The sequence below is a fragment of the Elephas maximus genome, chromosome 5 (genome assembly GCF_024166365.1).
Source record: "Elephas maximus indicus isolate mEleMax1 chromosome 5, mEleMax1 primary haplotype, whole genome shotgun sequence".
Lineage (NCBI taxonomy): Eukaryota > Metazoa > Chordata > Mammalia > Proboscidea > Elephantidae > Elephas > Elephas maximus.
In genome coordinates, this window is record NC_064823.1 from 103,280,068 (window position 1) to 103,297,207 (window position 17,140).

The following is a 17,140-nucleotide window of genomic DNA, read 5'->3' on the forward strand; positions in this document are numbered from 1 at the left end:
AAGTTCACTTTGGAATATGCTAAATTAAAGATTGTTTTTAAGGTATTTTCACATTCTTGAACACATGCCTTTAAGAGAAAAGTTCATGAAGATATCTAAGGCTTTCGGCAATTTACTTTCATGTGGACAAAATGTAAATTCTAGTTCTTGTCTATTTGAAGCCTACTGCTTCGTTGTGCTTGGGTAAAACCAACTAAACTCAAAGGAAACAAACAAACAAAAGACAAATGGGCTATTTGACTGAATTGGCCATTCAATTAGTTCAAAATAGCCTAGCAGTACCATTGAATCTAAAGATAGATCTCTTCAAGACTATAAAAAAGAAGGGTCAAGGCCTCTTCCTCCAAGGTTACTATTCTAAAGGATGAAATAATGCTTTTATCAGACAATTAAATCTCTCAGCAAAATCAATTACTGATCGTATCCAGAGTCCTGGAAGAATGGCATCATAAAAAGTGGCCCTTTGTAAGTTGTCAAGGGCAAAGACACAGTGATTCAAAGTCTTGTTTGATAATTATAGTGGTCATTAATGCATGTTTTACAAAATAAAATGCCTTGATTTTTGTATTTTCTAGGTCAATGAAAATCTATAGTAAAAAGACTCCTGTATTATATTTTTCTTAAGAAGAAAATGCATTTGTTTAATGATTTAAGGAGAGATTTTGATTTTTTTTTCTTGAGAGTTGATAGAATGAGTGATTTTTTTGCCTTATATTTCTTGTTTCCTACAAGCAACAAAGAGCAAAACATCACATTTTTAAATACCAAATTCTTAGTGCCAGGTAGAGGAGGCAGGCTTCTCTCTGATTTTAGAAAGACAGCAGACACCTGAATGAGGGAGAGCGTGCATAAAACTCCTATTTTCTTAATAGAAGAAAATGCTTCTTTGCTACAAATATAAAAACCAAGCTCTGACATAAATTTCTGATCTTCATCACTCTTGGTATCAATTTTAATTTTCTGGGTACGATCACACCTCGCTTTATTGCGCTTAGCTTCATTGCACTTCACAGATACTGCATTATTTTAAATTAAGGTTTTGTGGCAACCGTGCATCAAGCAAGTCTATTAGCACCCTTTTCCAACAGCATGTGTTCACTTCATGTCTCTATATCACAATTTGGTAATTCTCACAATATTTCAAGATTTTTCGTTATTATTATATCTGTTACAGTGATCTGTGATCAGTGATCTTTGATATTGTTATTGTAATTGTTTTGGGGTGCCACGAACTGCACCAATATAAGTTGGTGAACTTAGTTGATAAACATTTTGTATGTTCTAACTGTTCCACCAACCGGCTGTTCTCCCTTCTCACTCCCTCTTCTTGGACCTCCTTTTTCCCTGAGACATAACAATATTGAAATTGGGCCAACGAATAACCTTAAAATGGCCTCTAAGTGTTCAAGTGAAAGGAAGAGTTGCACAATTTCTACTTTAAATCAAAAGCTAGAAATGATTAAGATTAGTAAGGAAGGCATGTCGAAAGATGGGATAGGCCGAAGGCTAGGCCTCTTGTGCCAAACATTCAGCCAAGTTGTGAATGCAAAGGAAATGGTCTTGAAGAAAAGTAAAAGTGCTACTCCAGTGAACACACAAATGATAAGAAAGGCAAATAGCCTTATTGCTGACATAAAGTGTCAGTGGCCTGGATAGAAGATTAAACCAGCCACAACATTCCCTTAAGCCAAAGCCTAATCCAGAGCAAGGCCCTAATTCTCTTCAATTTTAGGAAGGTTGAGAGAGGTGAGATAGCTGCAGAAGAAAATTCTGAAGCTAGCACAGTTTGTTTCATGAGGTTTAAGGAAAGAAGTCGACACCGTAACACGACAGTACGAGGTGAAACAGCAAATGCTGATGTAGAAGTGGCAGCAAGTTATCCAGAAGATCCAGCTAAGATAATTGATGGAGGTGACTGCACTAAACAACAGGTTTGCAGTATAGACGAAACAGCCTTATATTGGAAGAAGGTGCCATCTAAGACTTTCATAGCTAGAGAGAAGTCATTGCCTGGCATGAAAGCTTCAAAGGACAGGCTGACTCTCTTGTTAGAGGCTAATACAGCTGGTGACTTTAAGTTGAAGCCAATGCTCATTTATCATTCCAAAAATCCTAGGGCCCTTAAGAATTATGCTAAATCTACTCTGCCTCTGCTCTGTAAATGTAACAACAAAGCCTGGATGACAGTATGTCTGTTTACAACATGGTATACTGAATATTTTAAGCCCACTGTTGAGAACTACTGTTCAGAAAAAAAGATTCCTTTCAAAATATTACTGCTCATTGACAATACATTTGATCACCCAGGATCTCTGATGGAGAAGTACAAGGAGATTGGTGCTGTTTTCATGCCTACTAATAGAACCCTGGTGGCATAGTGGTTAAGTGCTATGGCTGCTAACCAAGAGGTCGGCAGTTCAAATCTGCCAGGTGCTCCTTGGAAACTCTATGGGGCAGTTCTCCTCTGTCCTATAGGGTCGCTATGAGTCAGAATCAACTTGACGGAAGTAGGTTTTTGGGTTTGAATACAACATCCATTCTGCAGCTCATGGATCAAGGAGTCATTTCAACTTTCAAGTCTTATTACTTAAGAAATACATTTCATAAAGCTATAGCTGCCATAGATAGTGACTCTTCTTATGGATCTGGGGAAAATAAATTGAAAACCTTCTAGAAAGGATTCACTATTCTAGATGTCGTTAAGAACATTTGTGATTCATGGGAGGAGGTGAAAATATCAACATTAACAGTAGTTTAGAAGAAGTTGATTCCAGCCCTCATGGACGACTTTGAGAGATTCAAGACTTCAGTGGAGGAAGTAACTGCAGATATGGTGGAAATAGCAAGAGAACTAGAATTAGAAGTACAGCTTAAAGATGTGACTGAATTGCCGCAATCTCGTGACAAATTTTAATGAATGAGGAGTTAATTTTTATGGATGAGCAAACAAGGTGGTTTCCTGATATGGAAGCTTCTCCTGGTGAAGATGTTGTGAACAGTGTTGAAATGACAACAAAGTATTTAGAATATTACATAAATGTTTAGCTGATAAAGCAGCATCAGGGTTTGAAAGGATTGGCTTCAATTTTGAAAGAAGTTCTACTGTGGGTAAAATGTTATCAAACAGCATCACATGCTACAGAGAAATCTTCCTGGAAAGAAAGAGTCAAGCTATGAAGCAAACTTCATTGTTGTCTTATTTTAAAAAATTGCAACAGCCACTCCTTTCTTCAGCAGCCACCATCCTGATTAGTCAGCAGCCGTCAACATCAAGGCAAGACTCTACACCAACAAAAAGTTTATGATTCACTGAAGGCTCAGATGATAAAGTATTTTTTAATTAATTTATATGCATTTTTTTTAGACTAAATGCTATTGCACACTTAATAGACCACAGTACAGTGTAAATATAAATTTTATATTTACTGGGAAACCAAAAAAATTGTGTGGCTTGCTTTATTGCAATATCTGGAACTGAACACACAACATCTCCAAGGTATTCCTGTCTAGCAGATTATCTTCTATTTTCTTCCATAGTGGTAACTGAAAATATGAAGTATGATTTAATTGAATAAGTGATTCCCAATAGGAAGAAAATGTTGTACTGGTGAAGCTTGTTATGGATTTGATGTCAAATGCTGTAATGCTATAGTGAAATTGCTCCTTTAATGAATGGTTTCTATCTCAAAACCAGAAGAACGTTAAGAAGTGTCTCAAATCAAAGTGTCTTGTTTTAGCCAACAGAAAATTTATTTTTAAATGGAATATTGATCCAGTTAAGAAATTCTTGTGTTAAGCCCCCCACAGACCCCAACATACCCTATTATGTTATTCCCAGTCACTTTGCATGTATTTTTATTTAGAGCCTGTTATTGAAGACATTTTAAGTTTCTGCTTCTGAGATTGGTCTTTGAGTTAAAGGCTAAAGTCAGTTTAATTCATGTGATCTGCTGTCCAAAAGTTTATTTTACACGTCTGATTATCTGAGTGTGAAGAGAGAAGTAGTCCAAGAAAAGGTTGAGCCGTCTTTGTAAGTTTCTTTATTAGGTGCATTTTATTTTATGTTTGTGTGTGAATTGAGAATATACATCTTCCTCTCTTTGCCCTTCCATTGCTAACAGATACTTTGTCAACCTACAGATAAAGTTGTAGATATAGCCATTACTGTGTTTCTAAAAACTAACAATACACGTTTGAGTTTTTCTTTGAGTATATATAGATTAATAAGGATATCCAGCTTATAAATCCTTAGAACATGAATAAAGTTGTAGAAAATCTTTAGGAGTTTATTCTCAAAGTTATATAACTCTGAATTAGAGGATTAATCCTGGACCATCTGAGTCAGGAGACAAATTCCTTGCGAACAAGACCATTTCTATCTGTTTCAATGTTAAATACACCTAGCCCAAAGTAGTGTTCAGAGTTAGTATTCAATAAATAGATATTGAAAAGAAGATCTGAGCAAATTAATGATTAAGTAGGGCCCCCTTCTGCTCTGACTCTGACCAGCTGCATGGAAAATCATTGAACCCCTCCAAGGGTACAAACTGGCCTCCTTGGGTAAATATTCCATGGTTAGGTTTTGTTTGGAGGGAATAGTATTTTTTTAAATGTCTTTATATTCTCTATTGACTCCACCACTTTCCAAAATTGTAGAACTCAATAGTTTTCCAATTAGCTTACCAGTCTGACCCAGAAATTCACTTGAGCTTGTAACCCCGGTTATAGGCTTTCTAAGATCCCCTAATACTCTTATTTTTTTTTAATGAAGATAAAGTTGAACTACTTTCTCATTGAGAAAGAAAGAAAACTTAATATTTCTTAAAAAAAAACATGAGAATAAGATTGCACGTCCAATAATTGAATTGTTTTATGAATTTAAAAGTACAAATGCCAGACATAGTGTCTTTTTACTCAACATAACACATACAGCATTGCTTTGTTATATGATGATATTTTATCTGTTACTTATGAAATTGTGCATTTCTTTCTTTATTTTATTTATTTATTTTTTTAATGTATGAACCACAGATCAAAGAATCTCAAATCCCATAGTTTAGGATAGTTTATAGGCAGCATACTTTAAGAGTACTTCCTATGGAGAACTTTCCAATATTTTATCATTTTAGAGACATACTATAAAATCCTCTTGGGTAAAATGGACTCTTAGGAAATTATAATTTAAAGTGAACTTCCCACCAACAAGGCGATGAAGTTGCATTTCCTTCATTGCACCAGAGACTATCAAATAATTACCAACATTTTCTATACTCTGACATCAAAGAATTATAAGAAATAAAAACAACTCTTGTCATTGTGAACCATGTACATATCCATGTAAAAAATGCATATTCCATTATTTATACATGTCAACAAAATTTGCAAGAGTGAACATGTACATTGCTGAAATTTTTAAATCCATTTTATATTTCAGTAAAACCCTTCAATTTCCTTACGAATCATTAACTCATTTTTATATTTTTGAACCTGGTAAATTGTATGAAAAACCAACATCTAATACTTAATATCTTAAAACTGATCACACATCAATTAGAAAGGATTCACTGTTACACAGAAAACATGGACTAGAGTCACTCTTTCTATCAGTAACAGTATCCCTAGTTAATAAAGGACTGTTTACTGAAAAAATACATTATTAACTCTGTAACAGTTAAATTTCAAATACATCCTACAAATTGTAACTAAAACACTTAGCACAAAAAGCCACTGTTTATTTTCTTTGTTACAACGTATGGAACAATACTGGAATACCCAGAGCAGTTGTGCTAGAGATGTACCCATTATCTCTGTAATTGAAGTCCCAGGCAGAGCACTGTCAGAAGCGTATTTATGACATGCTCTGCCTGGCCAGCTGACTTAGAGTACAACAAACCAAATTGCACACCTTGTTGTTCTCTTTTGGCATTAACTTTGCTCTTACTTCTTGGTGTGATAAAGCAGTTGATGGTCTCTTGGCTGTGCTTGGTAGACGCCTGAGTGCTGTAAGACAACTGGAACCAATTTATCACCAAGAAGAAGTGTCTTCCACTAATGGAAATGGCAGATGTCCAGGACAACTCTTGCAGTAATATAAGCAGCTAATTTTTGTCAGAGACAATGTGTTGAGCATGATAGTATTGTTTAGACTTGTTTGCTATGATAGTGCTCCTTCTCTATTGTGCTAATATACTAGAACAACTCTTCTGGAAAAGATAATTGTGAAAAGTTTCTGGTAAAAACAAGGATGAATACATAGTTTGGTGTAATGCACTGGGGAAAATGTGTAAAGGGAATCCAAATATAGAGAGGAATCCAGCAGATTTCTTTCAAAATAAATTGGAAGCCTATGGAAACATCTTCAATATATTAGAGTGAAAAATCTGATTGACCAAGGTTTGAAATCCCTACCGTTTTCTAATTGTATAAACTTGGACAAGTTATTAAAACTCTGAGTCTCGGGCATTTTTGGTGTGTGTGTGTTTGTCTGTTTTGTTTTTTTGTCTGTTTTTGTTTGCTTGCTTCCTTGCTTGCTTTATAATGTAAACTGTAAAAACAAAGCAGACTTTTATGAGAATGAAATTAGGGAACACAAAACATAGTGACTGACACATAGTTGATATTCAATGAGCAATATAGACCTCCCTACCACCACTTCAAATAGAACTGCCTACTGTCTACCTCAGTTGAGTTAATGAATCATTAATTGATGATTCATAGGTTTCATGGAGAGAGGGCAGAAACACTGATCTTGCTCTCCATCTGAGAACAACATACAAATGTGCAGTAGTAGCAGGTCCTCTGGTCCACCCAAACCACCTGGTTTGAGCCTAGATTGTGTCCACTGCTGGGAATCAGATATGGCTGGGTATGACATATCTGACTCCCAGCAGTGTGTTCACTCCCAGCAGATATGTCAGGCCCAGATATATCTGACTCCTAGCAGTGAACACAGCCTAGGTGGCCCAAAAGAGCTTTGTGTGTATAGAGCTGAACAGAGGCATTGCTGGGGCTATGATGAGTCTGGGGATGGGCATGCATTATGACTTGGTAAAGAAGGCCTGTCAAGAAGTCACTTACACGGGGGCTGAAGAAATGCATGGAGTATATTTATTCCAAGGGTACAAAGAGGAAAGCACAATGAGCTGGCCCAGCAACAAAGCCAGAGATGGGAGTGTTGATTCTGGATACATCTCTGCAGTCATCAATTAAATCTATCTGTAGGTTGGCCCCATGGTCATATGTCTGGGTTCTAGTCTAGAGAAAGAAAAGTCTATAAGTGTTTTTCACATTGTAAATTATCGATGCCCGAGCACCATTTTGGAACCTCTGAAATAGTCTAAGGATAAGAGAGACATCTCCCATAAACATACACACACTATTCACCAATGTCCTGGCATAATCGTGGCACCATGAGAATGTCAGTGCTTCTCTCTGGGTGCCTGACCAAACAGTGGCAGCACCCCTGGTCCCCTGAGGCCTGGCAGAGAAGCTACAGGGCTGGACAGGACAGCAGTAGTTCCAGGCTGAGGTTTTCCTTTGCCTGGAGCATCTGTTATCAAAGGTTGGAACGACATTCTGGTTTTGATTCCTATTACCAAGGTGCAGTCTGGGGAAACAGGTTTCATTTTCCAAGGTGCTTCAAGGCACTTCAAGTTTAACAGTATATTACAGAGTCACTAGTGTTCATTCTCCCTTTGTTTACTCACTCTAATTCTTCCCAAGAAGTGATCAGAAGAAAAGTAAAGTGGTAGAGGGTTTCCATTTTTAATTTGTGTTTGTATTTCTGTTCATATAATTACATTTCTATTCTTTCATGCAAAGTAACCCAAAGGCTGTTGTGGTCGTTGTTTGTCATCAGAAATTTTGTTTGAAAAAAGTCAGGCATTCGCAGTCTATTTCATAAGGCCAAGATTCTAAATTATCAGGAAGTGAAATGGCTTGCAAGGTATTTTACTAGTGAGGAGAGCATAACCCAAGCTTTTCTGATTGTCATCCAGCAAGCTGTCAACTAAACAATCCAGTCTTTCAAGGGGAATATTTGTAACAGTAGCTTGAAACTCAGGAATTAGTTCTTTCTGATAGGATTTTGTCTGTAAACTTGGAGGGTGCAAATCTTTGGTAATCTATTACTCTTTACATTACCTTTTATTATTACAATATCACCTATCGTTTGCCCTAACAAATCTTCTGTGTGAGGTATGAAAGAGCACAAGTACTTCAGGCAGCCTTCAGGTTTCTCCTGCCTTATGTTTTATTCAATCAATCAATTTGGCTGCCATTCTGTACTCCTAAACACAGAGATGTACAGCAATCCTACAGGTAGCTAGGAAGGGCACACATTCCCTTTAAGCCCCAGACTGCATCAGGGAGGACTTGCCTCAAATCAAGAAGCCTCATATCCTTTAAGTCCTTTAAAGTCCTAGAGTGACATTTCTCATAGTGTCAGGAGCCCTGAGAACATGCTGAATTAGCAGTACAACTTAATAAGGATTAGTCTAATATGACAGAAGATGTAGGACACCTCCCCTATACCTCTTCCCTTTAATTTCAACCTGATATCCAATAGCTAAAGGTGAAGGAGTGAATGACCTTTACCATCAACTTTGAGTGTCCAGCTTGACAGAGCAGAATTGCTCTTCCTCAGATGTCAGGGTAACCACGATGCATGATGTTGATAGGGGTCAGATTGTCCAAGATATATATTTTCATTCACCTCCTTAGAGATTGGACCTGGCAAAACTGTAATAGCTTATTGAGTTCCAAATGACAATGACATACTGGGGATTTTCAAGCACTTTTATTTCTTTTCCTTCCTGTGACTGGCTCTAAAAGAAGGCAGTTATCCCACAAAATAATTACCTTGCAATTTTTCAAAATAATTTTTCACAGCATGTAATTTTATGATGTACCTATGTGCCTCTCCCAATGTTGTATATACAGAGAATGTGAAAGCCACCAAATGTATAAAGTTTGTATACTTTTCTTCCCTGGGTGGTCCAAATGGTTAAGTACTTGACTATTAGCCAAAAGATTGGCTACAGGTGCCTTGGAAGATAGGCATGGCAAACTGCTTCTGTAAGATCACAGCCTTGAAAACCCTATAAAGCAGTTCTCTTCTGCATACATGAGGGCATCATGGGTAGGGATTGATTAGATGACAATTAAAAACAGTTAGAATCTAGTATGGCTGCTCTTCTATAAGTTTAGTTAGAATCTATCTGGAGTTCCCCCCATGCAAACAAACCTCAGGAATCTAGATCAGGGGATGGCAAACCTTTTCTGTCAGGGGCCAAATATTGAATACTTTTGGCTTTACAGACCAGATGGTCTCTGTTGCAACTACTCAACTCTGTGGATTTAGCACAAAAGCAGTCATAAATGCAATGTCAGTAAATAGGTGTGGCTGTGTTCCAATAAAACATTATCTTACATGGAATTTGATTTCATATAATGCTCGTGTGTTATGAAACATTGTTCTTCTGTTGTTTTGTTTTGTTTTCAACCATTAAAAAACATAAAAACCATTCTTAGCTTACATGCCATGGAAAAACAGGTAGAAGGCAGTTTTGGCCAATGAGCACAGTCTAGATATCATTTTTTTTTAAGATATTATGAATCTTTTTCAATTTTTCAAGCTTTGGATAAACTTTAGTGATAATGAAATTTGAATTTTAATAAATTTTGTTAGCATAATAATACCTTGGGTTTGGAAGAACAATAGGTATGTCTCAATTTTCATGTGCATATAAATACCCTGCGGATTTTATTAAAATGCAGATTCTGTTTCTATGATTCTAGGGTGGGACCCTGACTCTGCATTTCTAACAAGCTCTGGGATGATGCCCATGCTGCTGGTTTGTGATCTACACTTTGAGTGGCAAGAATCAAAGCACATACAACTAAAAATTAAACAATTATTCTAAGGCAATGGAATTCAATCAAGCAATAAGTATTTATTGAGGTGCTACTAGATGTCCACTCTGTGCCTGCTGCCAAAGGAGACTGAGAAAAATATAGAGAACATGGTCCCTTCCCATCAGAACCTGACAGTCAAGGTAAACTCACATGAAACAAGAATAAATAAAATGGATGAAATTAAGGAGACCTTAATTGACAAGGAAGGAGACTTTAAGTAACAAGGAAACAGAATGTTGAATGGAACCCAGAAAAGCACAATGGAATAGATAAATGAGCCTTAACCTGGGCCAATAGGAATGAACAGTAAATGTATTAAAGCAAAGACATGAAACCAGAAATGCAGTAGTGACTCTAAAATGTTCATCAAGTAGTTGTGAAAAAATCTTGCTGAGAGAGGTGGCATCTGAAGCTATTATTTAGATTATATATTTACTTTGGGTGGCTTGGGGAATGTTAATAAATGGAGGGGAGGCTAGTTGCATCCCCCAATAAGACACCCTAGGATGCCACTCCATAGGAACCTTATAGCAAATCTCTTTTGCTTCTTTCAAAGAGTGTTTCTTTAAGAACAAGGTTAGTTATCCTATATTATTATAGCTGAGTTGGAGCAAAAGCCAATATCTTTAGCAGCTTACTGTGGGAAATAAAATGCTTCAAGTTTTCATTGTTAAGTATGGTTACCAGGGTTGACTTTTCTTTGGATGGATACCCAACGTTGAGTACTCTACAACAATAAAAATGAGGGAGTAGGACACATATAACAATTTGGATGATCTTAAAAAACATCCTGTGAAGTAATAAAGGCATGAAAAAGGTTGAGATCTGTTACATAGCATAATATTTGCATAAATTAAAATATATTCAAATAAAATTAAAATCCACAATCTATAAGGGCACAAACAGAAGGATGCATATCAAATATTTTGGAGTGGTTGCTATCAAGTTATGAGAGATAGAAATGGGAAAAGACTAAACAATCAAGTAAAGAGAAAGACATTGCATGTGTCATGAATTAAATACTAAAATTAAGTCAAACCTATGCCCTCGGAATTCAAAAAAGACTAGTGTCTTAAGTTAGTGCCAACTATAAACTTCCAGATGCCTGAACTCTACTTTTGTTGCTTACACTGACTCCTTAAAAAGCCTTGGAAAGTAATTTAGTAACTATAGTTTCTGACAGTTCTTAAATAGGAAAATAATAATTACTCGTTAAGAAAGGATATGGATCAAAGAGTTAGAGTTTGGATAGTGCTTAGATGAAGAAAAGCACCGTGTAAGTTTTTTTTTTTTTTTTTTAAGTACTAGCAGTCCCTGCAGAGGGCTCTGAAAGCATTTTCTTCTGTCATAATTTTTTATTTATGCCAACCTCAACCCTTGCCTTAGAATTTCAATTTCTTTATCATGATGAAAATCCCCTCCCTGGTTGTGTCTGCAACATCACAATGGGCTCTCTCTCAGTGTTTTGAGAAAATGAAATGTTTTCAATGCTCTAGATGTAGCTTCAGTTACAAGGAAACAGTAAGTGATACGGCAGAGCACTTAAGTGGGTAAGTATGGCATGAGTTTCCATATTAAAATCAGTTTGTGGTTTTGTGCTTTGTGAACCAGCGTCAATAAGCACACAACTTGGACGTTATAAAGCACATCTCATTGAAATTTCTCCTGCATGCTCATCAAAGAATGTTGGTTTCTATGTGGGGTTTGTTTTGCTACTGTTGGATTTTTTTTTTTTTTAAATGATCACCATTTAACATCCAAGATGCCATGTGTGTTTTTTTGCAATTCTTTTGAATTTTTTTTTTTCTTTGACATCACATATTGCCTGAAACAAATGGTGATGGAACCCCAAAGACTCAAGAGCTGCTAAAAACCATCTGAGTTAGAAAGCCTAACTTTCCTCCTGCTGGGTGAAAACAATCCCTAGTAAAGAACAAAGGAAGGGTTACAAAATCCTTTGTTATCAAATAATTTAAAATCTTTAATGTAAGTACTATAAAGATATAAGGTAAGTGACATTTTATACTAGAAAATCTTCAATGTTTAAATGAACATTTAAAATTCCTTAATTGCTGATGGTAGCATTTAACTATAGTGTGTCTGGTTTACTTAAGGAAAAACAGACTTACTAGAGTGGAAACACTAATGGAAGGCCAGCATATGCTTACAGCAAAATAAATCCTACTTTTAAGTAACACATTTGGCAAAATATAATACTTTATGAATAGAATTGCATGGATAGTGGCATTCAGCATTTTCTCAGGAAAAAAAGAAAAAGGCAAGTAGACTTTGAATTGACATTTCCAAAGCATGTGTTACTTCTGTCAAACATGAAGTGACCAGGGATAATCATAATTAAAGTTTCACATTTGGCTAATCTGAGGACATCATTCCGAAACAACAAGTCAGTAGTTTACCTGTCTATCTCCTGTTTCCCCAACATCTTGTAATTTTCAATATCACAAGTGCTTCAAGTTGAGCATAATGATGATAAGCTATTGGCACTGACATTTATGAATTAAACATCTACACAAATAAAATAATCCTCCCATTATTTCTTCAAAGATTCAAGTCTTCATGTCAATTTGCTTTCCTTAATTGCTTTTTTGTTTAGTTTCCAGGAATTTTTTAAGCTATTCATAATATGAAGCAATGTTTGAAAATGTTTGTCATCTTAAATGGCTCCCATTTCACTTATTTAACAGTTAGAAACAAAGAAATTTCAACATATTAACTAAAATGCTATGGCTTTGATAGATTTAATTAAAGAGATCTTATCTGGGGACTTAACCATTCACTCATCCATTCATCCATCCCTCCATTCAATAATTTCTTTCTGAGTAACTACTATGATACCATACAAAGACAATAAAATGCGATTCTCACCTTTAGGGATCTCTAAGTCTAGCAGAAAAAGAAAAAAAAAAGTGAACAATAATTACAGCGGAATCTGAGAAGTGTTGTAATAGAGATTTGCATGTAACATAGATAATAGAAAGGAAAATTCCACCTGGGCGGGAGAGTGGTTAAGAGGTTTTTAGGACTAATAACCCAGCCTATGTAACAATTTTTTTTTTTTTAATGTATATAGTGCTTTTCCCTCTAATATAAAAATTCTGTGTTTTGAATCTTATCACTCAGGATTCAACTCTGACTTGGGAAAATGAGACACTAGAAGAAAAGATTATAAGGACAGTTGTAGTGTGACACATACCCAGAAGATTACTGCAGCTAGCCATTCCATTTTACAGTTTTAACAGTCCAAAGCTAGTTTTTTTTTCCATTAATTCAAAGATAGAGAAGACAACCCCTTATAATTTAGCTGAAGAGACAGACTCCTGCATAAGGAATCATAATATAACTATAAATGCAAAGACTTCAAAGACCACGAAGAAGACACATGATATTTTTTCAGAATAAAGACAAAAGTGAGTAAACTGGTAGAGCCAGAATATAGATTACATCTGGAGTAAAAACTAGAGAACCTGGAATCGGCGAACCTGGAAAAGCAAATTGGGACCAAATGCACACTCTTAAACGCCAGACTAAGACATTTACACTTTATTCCATAGTCATCTGAAAAAATCAAATATTTTATACTGGAGTGAAGTGATGTCACGGTGTATTTTAAAAAGATAATTTAAGTGGAAGCATAGAGGATGGACTACAGAATTCAGAGGTTGAATAAGGAAGCTCTTGCAACGAGAAACTGAACAAAATTGATGACAGTGAGAAAGATATATCTCACATAATCCTTATAACAACAGTGAGGATGAAATGATCCCCCCTCATTTTATACATAAGAAAACAATGATGGTTAAGGATGTGTGTCAACTTGGCTGGGCCATGATTCTCAGTTGTTTGATAGTCAGATGATATTGTGATCACTTTCATGATGAGATTTGATATTCTGTGATCACCTCCATGATGGGATCTGCTGTGAGTTGAAAGGGAGTTGAAAGTCAGTTGAAAGGGAGTTTCCTTGGGTGTGGGGCCTGCATTGAATATAAGTGGATGTTCTGGCACATCTTACGGGCTTTTGCTCATTCTGGATCCAGCAGCTGGCTCCTGTTCATCTGACCTCCAGTTCTTGGGACTTGAGCTAGCAGCTTACCTGCAGTCTTGCCTGCCAATCTTGGGATTCATCCATCTTCACAGCCTGTAAGCAGGAACCCTACTCTCCAACCTACTGCTCTTGGGTTCACCAGCCCCTGAAGCTATGTGAATAAGGAGGAGCCTCTATCATTATCCACAGACTTAAGACATTCCAGCCTGTACAACCGTGTGAGCCATTTCCTTGATGTAAATCTCTCTATATATATTTATACACTTTACTTGTTTGCTTCTCTAGAGAACCAGCCTAAGACAGAAACCTGTGTACAGATAAGTTAAATGATCTGCTCAAAGTCCCATGACCAGCATACAGTAGAGCTAGATTTCAAAACTTGCACTTATATGACTCTGAAGCAGGAGGCAAGCTGTAACCGGTAGGTCAAACCTGGCCCACCTGATGTTTTTGTAAATAAAGTTTTATAGGAGCACAGCCATTCCCATTCATTAATGTATTGTCTATGGCTGCTTTTTTGCTATGTCATCAAAGTTGAATCGTTGCAACAGAGACCATTTGGCCCTTTTAGAAAAAGTTTACCAACCTCTGCTCCGAAGACCTTAGTCATAACTATTAAATAAATATGTATTGAGCTCCTGTTATGTTCCAGGCAATGGGCTAGGCACTATTACTTTTAGCCACTCAGGCAAGTTGTAGGCAGCTAAAAATAGAGATGAAACCAATAAGAATGTTCCTGGCTCCAAGATGCTCAGCACTTTAATAAATGCCCCACCTTGACACCCCCCTAACTTGAATGGCACTGTAGGCAGACCAATGTAAAAATAGCAGAGAGAGCAGTGTTTTCATTGCCAGTGCTTCCCTACCTGGTTTAAATATACAGTAAACCCTTGAGATTTGCAAGAAATGCAACCCACCTCCTTCACAGACCCTCAAGTTATCAAATATAACTATGGCAAAAATTAAATTGAGTTAGATTATTCCTTCAGATCGATATGTGATTCTAGAAACACAAGGCTGTAAATAATAAAGCTATTAAATAATTCTGTAAGTAAAATAAAATTAACAAATTATATCCTACTTAATAGGGTATTAAAATGAAACCCGCAGTTTCAAGGGAAGTGCCGACACTTGGATAACAAAGTGAGTGTAATCACACTTTCCTCAGTGGAATTTCCAAGGGATATGTTCAGAACCTATTTCCTGACTCTTGAGCTTCTTCATTCAGGAGCCTTTCACCCACTTCAGGGAAAGGGTCAAGAGAGAGGACAGGAAAGAAGGACTTCATTGAAGAAGATATTTCTGTAGAGAGGGCTGTGTTGTGAATTCCACTCTCTTTTCCCATCATAAGAGTTGCGACTAGAAAGGATCAAAAGGGACCCTCTAAAAATGACACAAGGCTAAGAGTCAGTTTTAAACGCTGACCAGACCCAGAGATCACCAAAATATCTTAAGCAATCTGCACAAGTTCAGAACAAGTAAGAAATGTTTTAGTTATCTATTGCTCTGGTATAACACAACAACAAATTTACTATGCTTGTGGATTCTGTGGGTCAGAAATTAGGATAAGGCACAGTGGGGGTGCCTTGTTTCTGTTTTATGATGTCTGGAACTTGAGCTAGGAAGACTTGAATTGCTGGAGGTATTTCAAACAACTTGGGGCTGGACAAGGCCAGACTAGGAGGAAGCAAGTAGAGTACCTAGGATGTAAAATTTAAGGAGGCACTCACTCTCACTTTCTTTAAAGTGTGGAATCTGAACTTGTGAGACTCTGAAAGTGAATGCTTCCTGAAAGTTTGCACCCCAGGTGCCTAATTTTTCCCATCCAGGTCCTGGGGAGCCTCAAAGCCTGGCTTCAGCTGGGACTTTGAGTAGAGCAGCTACACTGTGCTTTACCACGTGGCTTGATTTTTCTCTGTTTGGCAGTTTGTTTGTAGAGTGAGTATTCCAAGAGAGTAAAGTGCATGCCACAAGCACCAAGAAAATGGCATGGCCTCTTATGATCTAGCCTCAGAAGTCATATAACATCACTTCACTATCCTCTTTTGGTCAAAATAGTCACAAACCCACCCAGATCCTAAGGGACTGTATATATACTCCACTTCTAAATGGGAAGGTAGCAAAGAATTTGTGGCCAGGGTTTGAAACTACCACTTCCTCCTAAGCACCAATCCTACAGGGACCTGCAATTTTATTTAGTCAGCTGCAAGGAGGTGAGGAAAGAGAGATAGAAGGTCTACCTTCCTCTTCTATTGCAAACGACCTTCCCACATGGGCCTGGCTGAGAGAGTGTATGAACGAGACTTGGCCTTAAATCAAGTTCAGGATTTTGATTATTGTGGAAGGCAGAACATTCTAATTTCTGATGTGACTATAGCTTAAAGGGATGATGTTGTTATTGTTGCTGTTGTTGTTAAGTGCCATCAAGTCATTTCCAACTCACGGCAACCCTATGTACAACAGAATCAAACACTGCCCCATCCTGCGCCATCCTCACAATCATTGCTATGTTTGAGCCCATTGTTGCAGCCACTGTATCAATCCATCTCATTGAGGGTCTTTTTTTCTGCTGTCCCTCTAATGGATGGTAGCTGCTCTGTCTTCTCATTTTGAGTCATTCCACATCAGCAAATGACGGTCCTCAAAACTTTATTCCATCCATGTCATTACGGTCAGCTCTTCTTTGAGAAGGCAGCTCTTTCCCAGTCATATTTGGAGTGACTTCCAACCTGAGGGCCTCATGTTTCAGCTCTACCAGGCAATATCCCATTGCTGTTCATTAGGTTTTCACGGCCAGTTTTTTAAGTAGATCACCAGCGCCTTCTTCCTAGTCTGTCTTAGTCTGAAAGCTCCACTGAAATCTGTCCACAATGGAGGAGCCTGTTTGTATTTGAAATACCAATGGCATAGCTTCCAGCATCATAGTAACATGCAAGCCACCACAGTACGACAAACTGACAGACGAGTGGTAGAAAGGGATGATAAAATTGTCTATTATCCAAGATAGGCAAGAAACGTTAGGAAACCTGATCAACTTTTTCATCCAGGAATAAAATTTAAAGAGGCAATGAAAGATAAAATAGTCTTGCTTTAATCATATTGCACAAATTTTTTTTTTTCTTTCATCAAACTAGTTGAATACCTCTTACTATTGCGATA

The 17,140-nt window shown here is 37.0% G+C and overlaps 1 pseudogene; it reads left to right on the forward strand.

Annotated features, from left to right (window-relative positions):
* Positions 1–1,389: 1,389 nt before the first annotated feature.
* The window catches only part of LOC126076741 (tigger transposable element-derived protein 1-like), a 145,245-nt pseudogene continuing 129,494 nt past the window's right edge, over positions 1,390–17,140 (forward strand).